Genomic DNA, 10000 nt, shown 5'->3' on the forward strand with positions numbered 1-10000 from the left:
TTTCTTTTCTTCCAAGCGTGCCCTTCAACTTTTGGGCTAACTACAAATGAACCCTGCAATAAAATTAAAAAAGAGGGGAAGATGAGTTTGGGGAGGGCAGTTTTTTTGAGGGGGGAGTTTTAGAGAAAAAGATCAGTTTTTCAGTTCTGCAGTTGAGGTTCCAATCCAGTTGAGCGGTTACGAGATTGAGAGGAGAAGAGAGGTCGAACTCCATTGTTGAGGAGGAAGAACTCGATTGCATTGGTGAATTCGTTTCTTTCGGTCAACAAAAAGGACGATTGCAGAACCTGTTGCTGTCCTGTAAGAAAACGACGAAGAACAGCTGCGCTCAATGACGCCAGCTTCGTTTAACCTCGCTTATCGCGTGGAGGATAGATCGACATTGATACATAAATACAACAAACACTGAAGAAAGGAGAGAAGTCTGTCAATCCATCTGTATTTTCCAAATCGATCTGTTCTTCCGAACCTCTATTCATTTTCTTCTTTAGCGATTCAGGTAACGTTCTGGACTCATGTAATCTCAAATTGTTGATTGGAGGCATCGGTTATGAACATCGATGCCATTTATTCATTAAAAATTCATATCGCAGACTGATTTCTTTCTTATTCTGATAATGGCTTGAATATTCTTGTTTGCTGTAATTGAAGCTAATTGTTTGCTGTTAGATGTTGAATTAGGTTATATTAGTTTTGAGATGAGATAAGATTCATCCTTGAACCTGCAGTTTACTTGAGTTTTATTGGATTGTTTACTTTGCTGGATTAATGTCCTGTATTGGTTAAGCTTTAGCTGTTAATCGCATTGATTGAGAATAGCTTAGGTCTAGATTAGGATTAGATTTCTTCTGTTTTAGGAATCCAGTCCATTTTTGTTGGAATTCCGAAATCTGCGTTCGCCAAAAGGAAAGAGGTGCAGGTGCTGTATTCTGGTTATTCTGCAGCGTCTTCTTCAGCTGTGGAAAATTAGGCGCGACTCCAACCTCAGGCAGCTAGGCGAACTGTCGCGGTGAGCACAGCTGCAGCAGGAAGGAGGCGGAGATTCGACGAGTAGGACGGACTGTAACGATGTCGCCTTCGAGCAGAGATCGGCCGCGGGCGCAGGACACGCCGGAAATCGCCCTCGCCGGAGTCTCTTCATCAGCTGGAGGTTTCATTTTTTACTTTTCTTTTATTCCAATTCCTTCAACTTCCTGTGAAGTTGCGAAGAGGCCCCTGAGCCTCTTTTATCTTTAAATAAGCCTGATAACTTTAATTTCGAATTAATTTATTAATTCGAAATTAAAGTAGTCCCTGATCTTTTCCTGATGTTTTAATTGGACCCCTAAACTTTCTTTTGCTTTTATTTTAATTTAAACTTTCAAAAAAAATAAAAAAATAAATAAACTTAGGTCCTGTTTGTTTCCTAATTTTAACAAACCACCTTAAAATGATGATTCTAACATTCAAACCACTTTCAAACTTCCCCAAATTTTCCCAAAAACTCCAAAATATTATTTTCTTCAAAAATAATTTTTCTCGGAATTTTTAGGTCCCGTTTGGAAAAATGTCTATCTTTGTAGTGTCATATTGGGGGGGTTCTATAACTCTGAAAATTCCAAACTCGATTCCTGTGAGCTTTTAATAATATTTTTGACTATCGTATGAAATTTTTTTTAGGAATTGCGGGAATTATTTTTGAAAATGACTCATTTTAATGTGTTGTGTTCGGAGTTCTCTTTAACTCTGGAAATTTTAAACTGGGAAACACTCGGGACCTTAAGTTAATCCACTCTCTTCTCTCCTTTGAGCAAAAGAATAAAATTCTAGTCCTCCAATCGAATTGTTATTCTCCTCATCTATCCTCATTTGATCTGTCTCGGGAATTCCGATTCTCGTTTTTCGTTGCCAAGGTTGCTCTATGCTTTGCAATGCTCTTCGATGCTTTTCAATGCTTCGATGCTTTTCAATGCTTCAATGCTTTTCAATGCTTCAATTCTTTTCAATACTTTGTCCTCTTCAAACACCTCATGAATAGGACTAGCCCCTTGCAAATGATTAAGATTTTCTCACACAAGCAAAAGAGTTCTGAACTCAGAACGAAAATGTAATAATCCTTCAAACATCATATGGCCAATTACTTAGGAGTAGAGACTGTCTGTAAAGACAGGCGTATAGGACATAGCGCCGTAGGCCCTTTCCTAATACGTAACCAAACACCGAACTCTTAAAATGAATCTCTCATTTTTCTTTTCTTTAGTTTCTTTGGGAAGTAAACTAAAGTGGCGACTCTCAAGTCAATTAGATCGACACATTTGCGAGTGTGTCGATTTAAAACCTGTACGGGCCAATTCAATTCGGAAAAAAATGGAGCGTATGCCAATCAATTTAAAAAAGGGGGCACACGCGCCAGAATATCGGAAGGGAAACGAAAACGAACGCGTACATCGGTAGGCTGAGCAATAATGTCAGACCGACCGATTTCCTTAGTTTGAACCGGGGTGTCAGCTTCCTGCTGTGTAGCAACTTGATCCGGCTGGGTTTCATCATCACCCATTTGGTCATGGACAAACCTTCTGAAAACCGGAACCTCATCTTCACTATCAGAATGGATATTGTTATTTTCCAATCTGTTGTGTAGATCAAAGGATGATGCAGTGTTACTTTGAACTGATTCATCGAATACAACATGAAGAGATTCCTCCACGGTTGAGGTTCTAGTGTTATACACTCTATAAGCTTTACTAACTACTGAGTAACCTAGCATGATCCCAATATCGGATTTTGCATCAAAAGAAGATAGGTAATTTTTGCCATTTATGTGAATGTAACATTTACAACCGAAAATTTTAAGATACCTAAGGTTAGGAATCCTATCAAAGTATACTTCATACGGTATTTTGTTGTGAAACTTATTAATCAAAAACTGGTTTTGTGTGTAACATGCAGTACTGATAGCCTCAGCCCAAAATTTTTTAGCAACACCCGAATCGGCAATCATAGACCTTGCGGCTTCCTTGAGAGTTCAGTTTCTTCTCTCGGCCAGGCCATTCTGTTGAGGAGTTCTAGCACTAGAGAACTCGTGTCTAATGTCGGATTCATCAAGAAATGCATTTAAAGTGCTATTTGTAAATTCGGTTCCTCTATCACTCCTAATGTTATTTATGCGTGTTGATTTTTCATTTTGTAAACGTTTAAGCAATGTAATTAAATTTGATGCGGTTTCACGTTTAGATGCCAAGAATATTACCCATGTATACCTAGAATAATCATTAACAACCACCATAGTATAGAGCATACCGCCTAGGCTGATGACCCTAATCGGTCCAAATAGGTCCATGTAAAGAAGATCTAAGCATCGGTTAGACTGAATGTGTCATTTACTCTTAAAAGTTGACTTAGTTTGTTTACCCATTTGACACTCTGAACAAACCTTATCCTTATTGAATACTATATCAGGAATTTCTTCAACCAGTTTTTTACCCCGAATATAGTTTAAGGTTTTGAGGTTTAGATGATTTAGCCTTTTATGCCATAGCCAGGTTTGATCGGTTTTAGCTACCATGCAAACAGGGTGTTCTACTTTATTTTTCCAATCTACTTTTTATATATTTCCTAACCTATTTCCGGTTAGTAGTATGTTACCCTGAGAGTTTTTAACTAAGCATGCATGTTTAAGAAATTCTACAGTGTATCCAGCATCACACATCTGACTAATGCTTAGCAGGTTAAAATGTAGGTTTTCAACTAAAAGTACATTATCAATTGTTAAATTACCATGGACAATCTTACCCTTGCCCATAGTTCTACCTCTTGAGTTATCACCGAAGACAATCATTGCACCGGTTTCTATTCTGATGTCGGTTAGAAGGTTGTTGTTTCCAATCATGTGTCTGGAGCAACCGATGTCCAGGTACCACTCAGAGTTTCCTAGCCGTTTCTTCATATCCTGTAAAATATACATATTTACAACTATTTGGTACCCACATTTACTTGGGTCCATAATTGATTAGTCCCTTAGGTATCCAAACTTTAATAAGTCGGACAACTTTCCCGGTTATGGTTCTGACTAGTTTTCCTGAACTCGGTTTGACGTCTTTCTGCTTTCCTAAGAATGCTTTATTTGGAGGTGGCCTTTGGTTTATCCTATGTGGTCGTGGATCGGCTTTCTTACCTTTGGGCCGGTTGGCTTTCCTTTTCTCAGGATGAAGCCATTTTTCAGAGACAGTTGGACTTACATAGGTTATTTCGTCGTCCGGTTTTGAATCACTTTGTTCCTCATCATCGTTTGAAGAGCTTTTGACAAATCTTACAAAGGGAATGTTATCTTTTGTGAGCTTCATTTTGTCCGAATGGTTCTGGTTGGCAGATTTGCTGTCTTTGTACCTAAGACCAAACATGCACTTGGGATGTCTCTTGTACCTAGACATCTGGTTCACCATTTCACTGGATCTTTTCCATGCGGCTATTCGATACCGGGTTCGGGCATCTTCCTCTTCGGTCAGCTCTTTAACTAACTCCTTGAGCTGTTCGGTTTTAGAGGATAGTTCAGGTGTTATCTCGGTTTCTAGGATTTTATTAGTTTGGATGATTTTTGGTTCGGTCAAGGTTGGTTCTATGGGGTTGGTTCTAAAGTTGTGTTGGGTTGGTATTAAAGTTAATAGGTTCTTATACTCTGCTACCATGTCATTTAGTGCATTAAATAACTCATCTTTAGTAATTCTTCACAGGGAGAGTCAAATATTTGTTCCTCATTTGCCATGAGACATGTGAGTTCATCATCACTGTCACTGTGAGTCCATAAGCTTCCTCCATCATCGGCTATTAGTGCTTTCTGAACTTCACTTCCTTCACCGGTTTGTTGATAGTTATTTCGGTAGTTCTGATCGTCCGGTTTCTGGTCATCTCGCCTCGGTTTTCTGCATTCCCACCTGAAATGTCCCAAACAATTACAATTATAGCATCTAACATTAGATTTATCACCGTAGTTGTTGTTTGTCGGTTGGCTTCTCTTTAAGAATCTGCCAAATTTTTTAGCAAACATTGCCATGGCATCCTTGGTGAACTGTTCAGCGGTTCTGACCGGTGCAGGAGCAACCGGTTCTATGGATGTGACCAATGCTTTAGTGGAGGTTGAGGCTGAAACTTCATCTTCAGTCCTAGATCTCATTTCAAACTCATATGCTTTAAGATCTTCAAATACATCGTGTAGCTTAATCTTTCTTAGACAGTTTGATTTCCTCATCACCATTGTCTTTATGTCCCATGCACTTGGAAGAGACCTTAACGCTTTCATGATAATTTCCTTGTTGTCATACTTCTTTCCAAGAGTTGATAGCTCGTCTATCACATATGTAAATCGGTCACTGTACTCCCTCATTGTTTCTCCCGGTTTCATCTTAATGTTTTCAAACTTATGGGTAGCCACCATTATCTTGTTTTCCTTGGTTCTTTCATTTCCCTCATGAATTTGAATCACCGTTTCCCATATTTCCTTTACAATTTTGCAATCTCTAACCTTACAAAACGTATTCCTGTCCAAACCGTTAATGATACGGTTTCTAGCATGGTTGTCCAGATTGTTTCTTCTCTTGTCTTCTTTTGTCCATTCCTCCCTATCTTTATCAATCTTTATCGGTCCTTCAGTCAGGATGAACTACATTTCGTCATCCATAGTGATTAAGTGCATGTGCATGCGTGCCTTCCAGTTGACAAAATCGTCACCTTCTAGCATTGGAGGCTTATCGAAAGACATACTTGCTTGAGTATTGAAAATAACTGCTCTGATACCAATTGTTAGGATTTAGGTCGCGGCTGGGGAACCGGGGTCTGGCCGGTTAACGCGTGTCACTTAACGGTTGGTGATTAATCCGGTTAGAGATTAATACTGGGGTTTCAATACTACACAAACTATCACAAACCCTTGAACCGAGTTCAAGTGCGGAAGTGGTTTGTGTCAGGTTGAAGCAGCACACACACAGGATGAATAGAACCAGATTTGGATAAAGTCGGTTTGGAGTTTGGTGGGTCGGTTTTGGGATTCAGTAAATCGATTTAGGTAGGATCGGTTAGTATGTAAATCCGGGAGAAAGTAAATAGCAAGACAGGTTTTTATAGATGTTCGGAGATAAAACTCCTACGTCACCCCTTCCTCTCGAAACCGCGAGAAGGATATTCACTAAGGAATACACAAACACAATCCGATCGAGACTTATTTGTTGCTCGATAACACTCGTACAATTCTCACCGAAATTGTAATCTCACTTCAAATACACACTTAAGCTCTCTTAATTTAGAGAGATAAAGACCACTTATAACTTGGGTTGGTGTAACTCTTAAATGTTTTCTCTTGTGACTTGTAACTTGTTACTGCATTTACTCCTCTTCAGCTCCTTCTTTTATAGGTGAAATGTGCCAACGGTCACATTTCATCTCCTTGAATTTGATTGGTTGAGCAGAGGTTCAGTGATTCAGACCTGGCGGTTTAGGTTTCCAGTGTATAGGTCAAACCGGCTAGGTTTGTTTTTTACTTAATATGGCAACTGTTGGTTGGACAGTTGCCTGCACCTGGAGGGTTGCGCCTCTGATTTATCCTAGAGTGGGAAGATCTTGTCGGACGATCTTCTGCAGCCGGCAGATTATCCTCAGACTTGTATGAATATGGCAATACTATGATCTGTCCCTTTGGTATCATCTTCAACAGATACTCAAAGTATCTATTTGCATTGATCGGTTGTTTAGGTTAACCGGATGACTTCCGGTTTTTCATAGCTTCAGGTTAATCGGATGACCAACGGTTTTGGCCTTCTTTTCTGACCAGTCTTGTCTTCCTGATCGGTTAGATTCTTGGCCGGTTGTGTTGCTTGACCGGTTAAATTACTGGACCGATCCTGATTCTTTAACCGTTCTCTTGCACTGGAAGTTTATTTTGTTAAGTTCTTATTTTAACCGGTCTAATTTATCTAACATTAGTCGATGAAGGGACTTTAGTACCATTGAAACGTATCGAGATACTGTTTGTTTAGAGTGACCAAATTTTATTCCCACACAAGACATACTATGACCATGTGCTAAATATTGTAAGGTCATCACCACTTGTTCCTCAACTCGAATTGAAGATCGTAAGATAGGCAACCCATACACTTGTACAAGTTGTTCTATAAGTAGTCTAAGACAATGAGTCTCCATTCTAATCATGTTTAGACATTTCTCATTGTCAGACATTATCACTTGTACAAGTTCCATACCTCTAGTAGAAGGATCCTTCATTGGGCGTGTTAATGAATAATTGAACGTGTCTCCCAATATCTCCATCAATAATGTTAAGAAAGATAGATCATATTCGTCTAACTCTGGTGGTAAATTAGAATGATCCATTTTTTTCCTGACGAAAATATAAAAATTAAACTATATAATTATAAAATACATTCATAGATTAACATATAATAATATATGAATTATAAAGGTGACACATAATTAAACAAAGTACTTAAATACCTTAAAAAAACTCATAAATAATTAATACGATAGTGGTTAACTAACAAATACAACAGATTAATAATCTGGTGGTGGTGGGTAAGGATAGTATGGTGGAAAATTAAGGTCACAGGGTTGATGACTTGGGAGATCTTTACTCATTGTTCCTGGACGAATATGCTTATTTTCATCAACTATGAACCGAAGATAGTCTAATTGTTCTTCTTGATCATCAATTGCCAAGAAACTAACCATTAGATCTGGAAGGGCACTGAAAACATTCACTCCAACCCTGTAGAGCTCTGATCTGCTACTAATTTTGTGTACTTTAAGCATTGTGTCTATACACTTCTTTATAGAAGGTTGAGACCCCACCGATGGATTTACAGAACCGTGTGCAAACTACATACTATCATTCGTGTGTTCATACGGTTCCGATATATTCATGTAGTTAGATTTCTCTTGTGCTTATCTTTCTCTTGAAAGAACATAGAAATTACTTTTTTGCAAGGAGATAACCATGCGTTCTTTTTTTTTGGGTGCATTGGATGAACTTGCTTTTCGTTTGCTCCATGAACTATTATAATTAGACTCCGTACCTTGGCTCTGGTTACCAACAAGTGGGTCATGAAAACCTTCATCAATGGTTTTATCAGAATCGCCAGACCCCTCGTCTATATTTAATGCATGTTCCATATTTTCACCAGTAGCAGCACGATGAGCCCCAAAATTTTTTTCCAACAAGTCATAATCTGCTATTTGTTTGTTTTTTAATTGTGATAGCCCTTTCCAATTCTAAAAAAAATATTCCAATAAAATTAGAATCCAATAAAAATTTATTATGGATTGACTTTCTAATTTTAATTGAAATATTATTACCTTATGTTCTGCCCACCATTCGTCTGAGGCCGTAATCTCTTTTGTGTCGTTGTTAAATCCGATTCCAGTTGATTTTCTAGCCCGGCATATCAAGTTCCATAATATTTTTTATTCTTGAAGTGGTTTTTGAATTGTTCATTTGTGTGATAAATTCGAAATCTCTCCCAAAATCTTTCAGACAACATTTCACATGTGGGTTTTCGAAGCCCTCCTTCTACAAGTTTTTTATTCTCTTTTTCAATGACTAATAGTTCAAGAAAGTAGGTTGATCTTTCGGACATGCTTCCCACTTCGCAGTATTTGGAGCAATACCTTGCCACTTTGACAAACTCATTTTCCTAACTGAAGGGAAGTTATTATTATGAAATCCAGCAGGTAATATTATCTTCATATACTATCATATATATTGTACCATATATACATCATTTATATAACTTAAATATTCTACCAAATAAATACACCGATACAATAGATACATGTATTATTATTTTCTATAACTTAAATATTCTACCAAAACAATACACAGATTCATATTCTTTTATAAATTACTTCATTCACAGACTGTATTCATATTCTATTATAAATTACTTCATTCACAGTAATTCACAGACAACGGTATAATTATATATAACAATGATAATTATAATTTCAATTATTATTATTATTTTTTAATTAGCTCATTCACAAGCAGTAATTAATATATGTTTAAACCAAAAATCTCTTTTAACGGAAATCTTACTAATCAGCATACAAAATGAAATGAAAAGCAATACTAATCGGCATACAAATAAAAAGCAGCACTAATCAGTATATGTTCAAATTAAAAATCTCTTTATTCAAAGAACGGTACTAAACCGCATACGAAATGAAAAGCAGTACTAATCAGTATACAAAATGAAAAGCATATGAGAACAGAACAGAAGACTAACCTGGAGTTGCAGCCGTTCACCTAGAATTAGGATGCGACGAATATCTTAGATTTTTTTAAATGAGTTATTTCCAGGTAACTACAAAGTATCAATGATCAAGTTTATATAGGGTTGATGGATGATGAAAATTGATCATGAAGGATGAGAACGAATTTTACCTGCTTCATATTCGCTGAAAATATTCGCTGAAAATATTCACTGATTTCTGATCAGATTCCTGATAAAGGTTGAGTTGAAGGAAGTGATCAGGTTGAGTTGAAGGAACTGATCGGTTGAGTTGAAGGAACTTATCGGTTGAGTGAGTGGAAAGATTAGAGAAGAAAGGAAGATGAAATGGATAATTTATAATGAGATCAAATTGAATCAGTGAAATTGATAATTGATTTGGGTTAGAGAGAGAATCTGAATTCTCTGACCTTTGATAATGTATTAGTGGAAATGAGATTTGAAAAGAGGGGAGAGGATAAGATAAGATAGAAATAAATAAATAATTAGAAGGGTAAAATTGAAAGAAAAAAAAAACTTAGATTTTTACCTAATTTGGTCAAACATGGGTTTTTTAGAAGAAACCCAGACATTACCCAGATAACCCAAAGATCAAACGAGGCCCAATATAAAAATATATATTTTTCTAATTTATTTATTTAGTTTTTGGTTTATTTATTTTGTCTAGTTATTTATATCTCTTTTAATTCATTTATTAAAATAGTTCGCAATTTAGTTATTTTAGAATTCGA

At 36.9% G+C, this 10000-nt stretch overlaps 1 long non-coding RNA gene across 1 annotated transcript; it reads right to left on the reverse strand.

Moving 5' to 3' along the window:
• Positions 1-7251: 7251 nt before the first annotated feature.
• On the reverse strand, positions 7252-8486 carry LOC124918292. The gene is made up of 3 exons (XR_007097362.1): positions 8335-8486; positions 8055-8250; positions 7252-7363 (listed from the first exon to the last, which is right to left on the reverse strand). It is a non-coding gene; the product is annotated as an uncharacterized LOC124918292 (long non-coding RNA).
• Between the last annotated feature and the right edge of the window lie 1514 nt (positions 8487-10000).

The sequence above is a fragment of the Impatiens glandulifera genome, unplaced genomic scaffold (genome assembly GCF_907164915.1).
Source record: "Impatiens glandulifera unplaced genomic scaffold, dImpGla2.1, whole genome shotgun sequence".
NCBI classification, from domain to species: domain Eukaryota; kingdom Viridiplantae; phylum Streptophyta; class Magnoliopsida; order Ericales; family Balsaminaceae; genus Impatiens; species Impatiens glandulifera.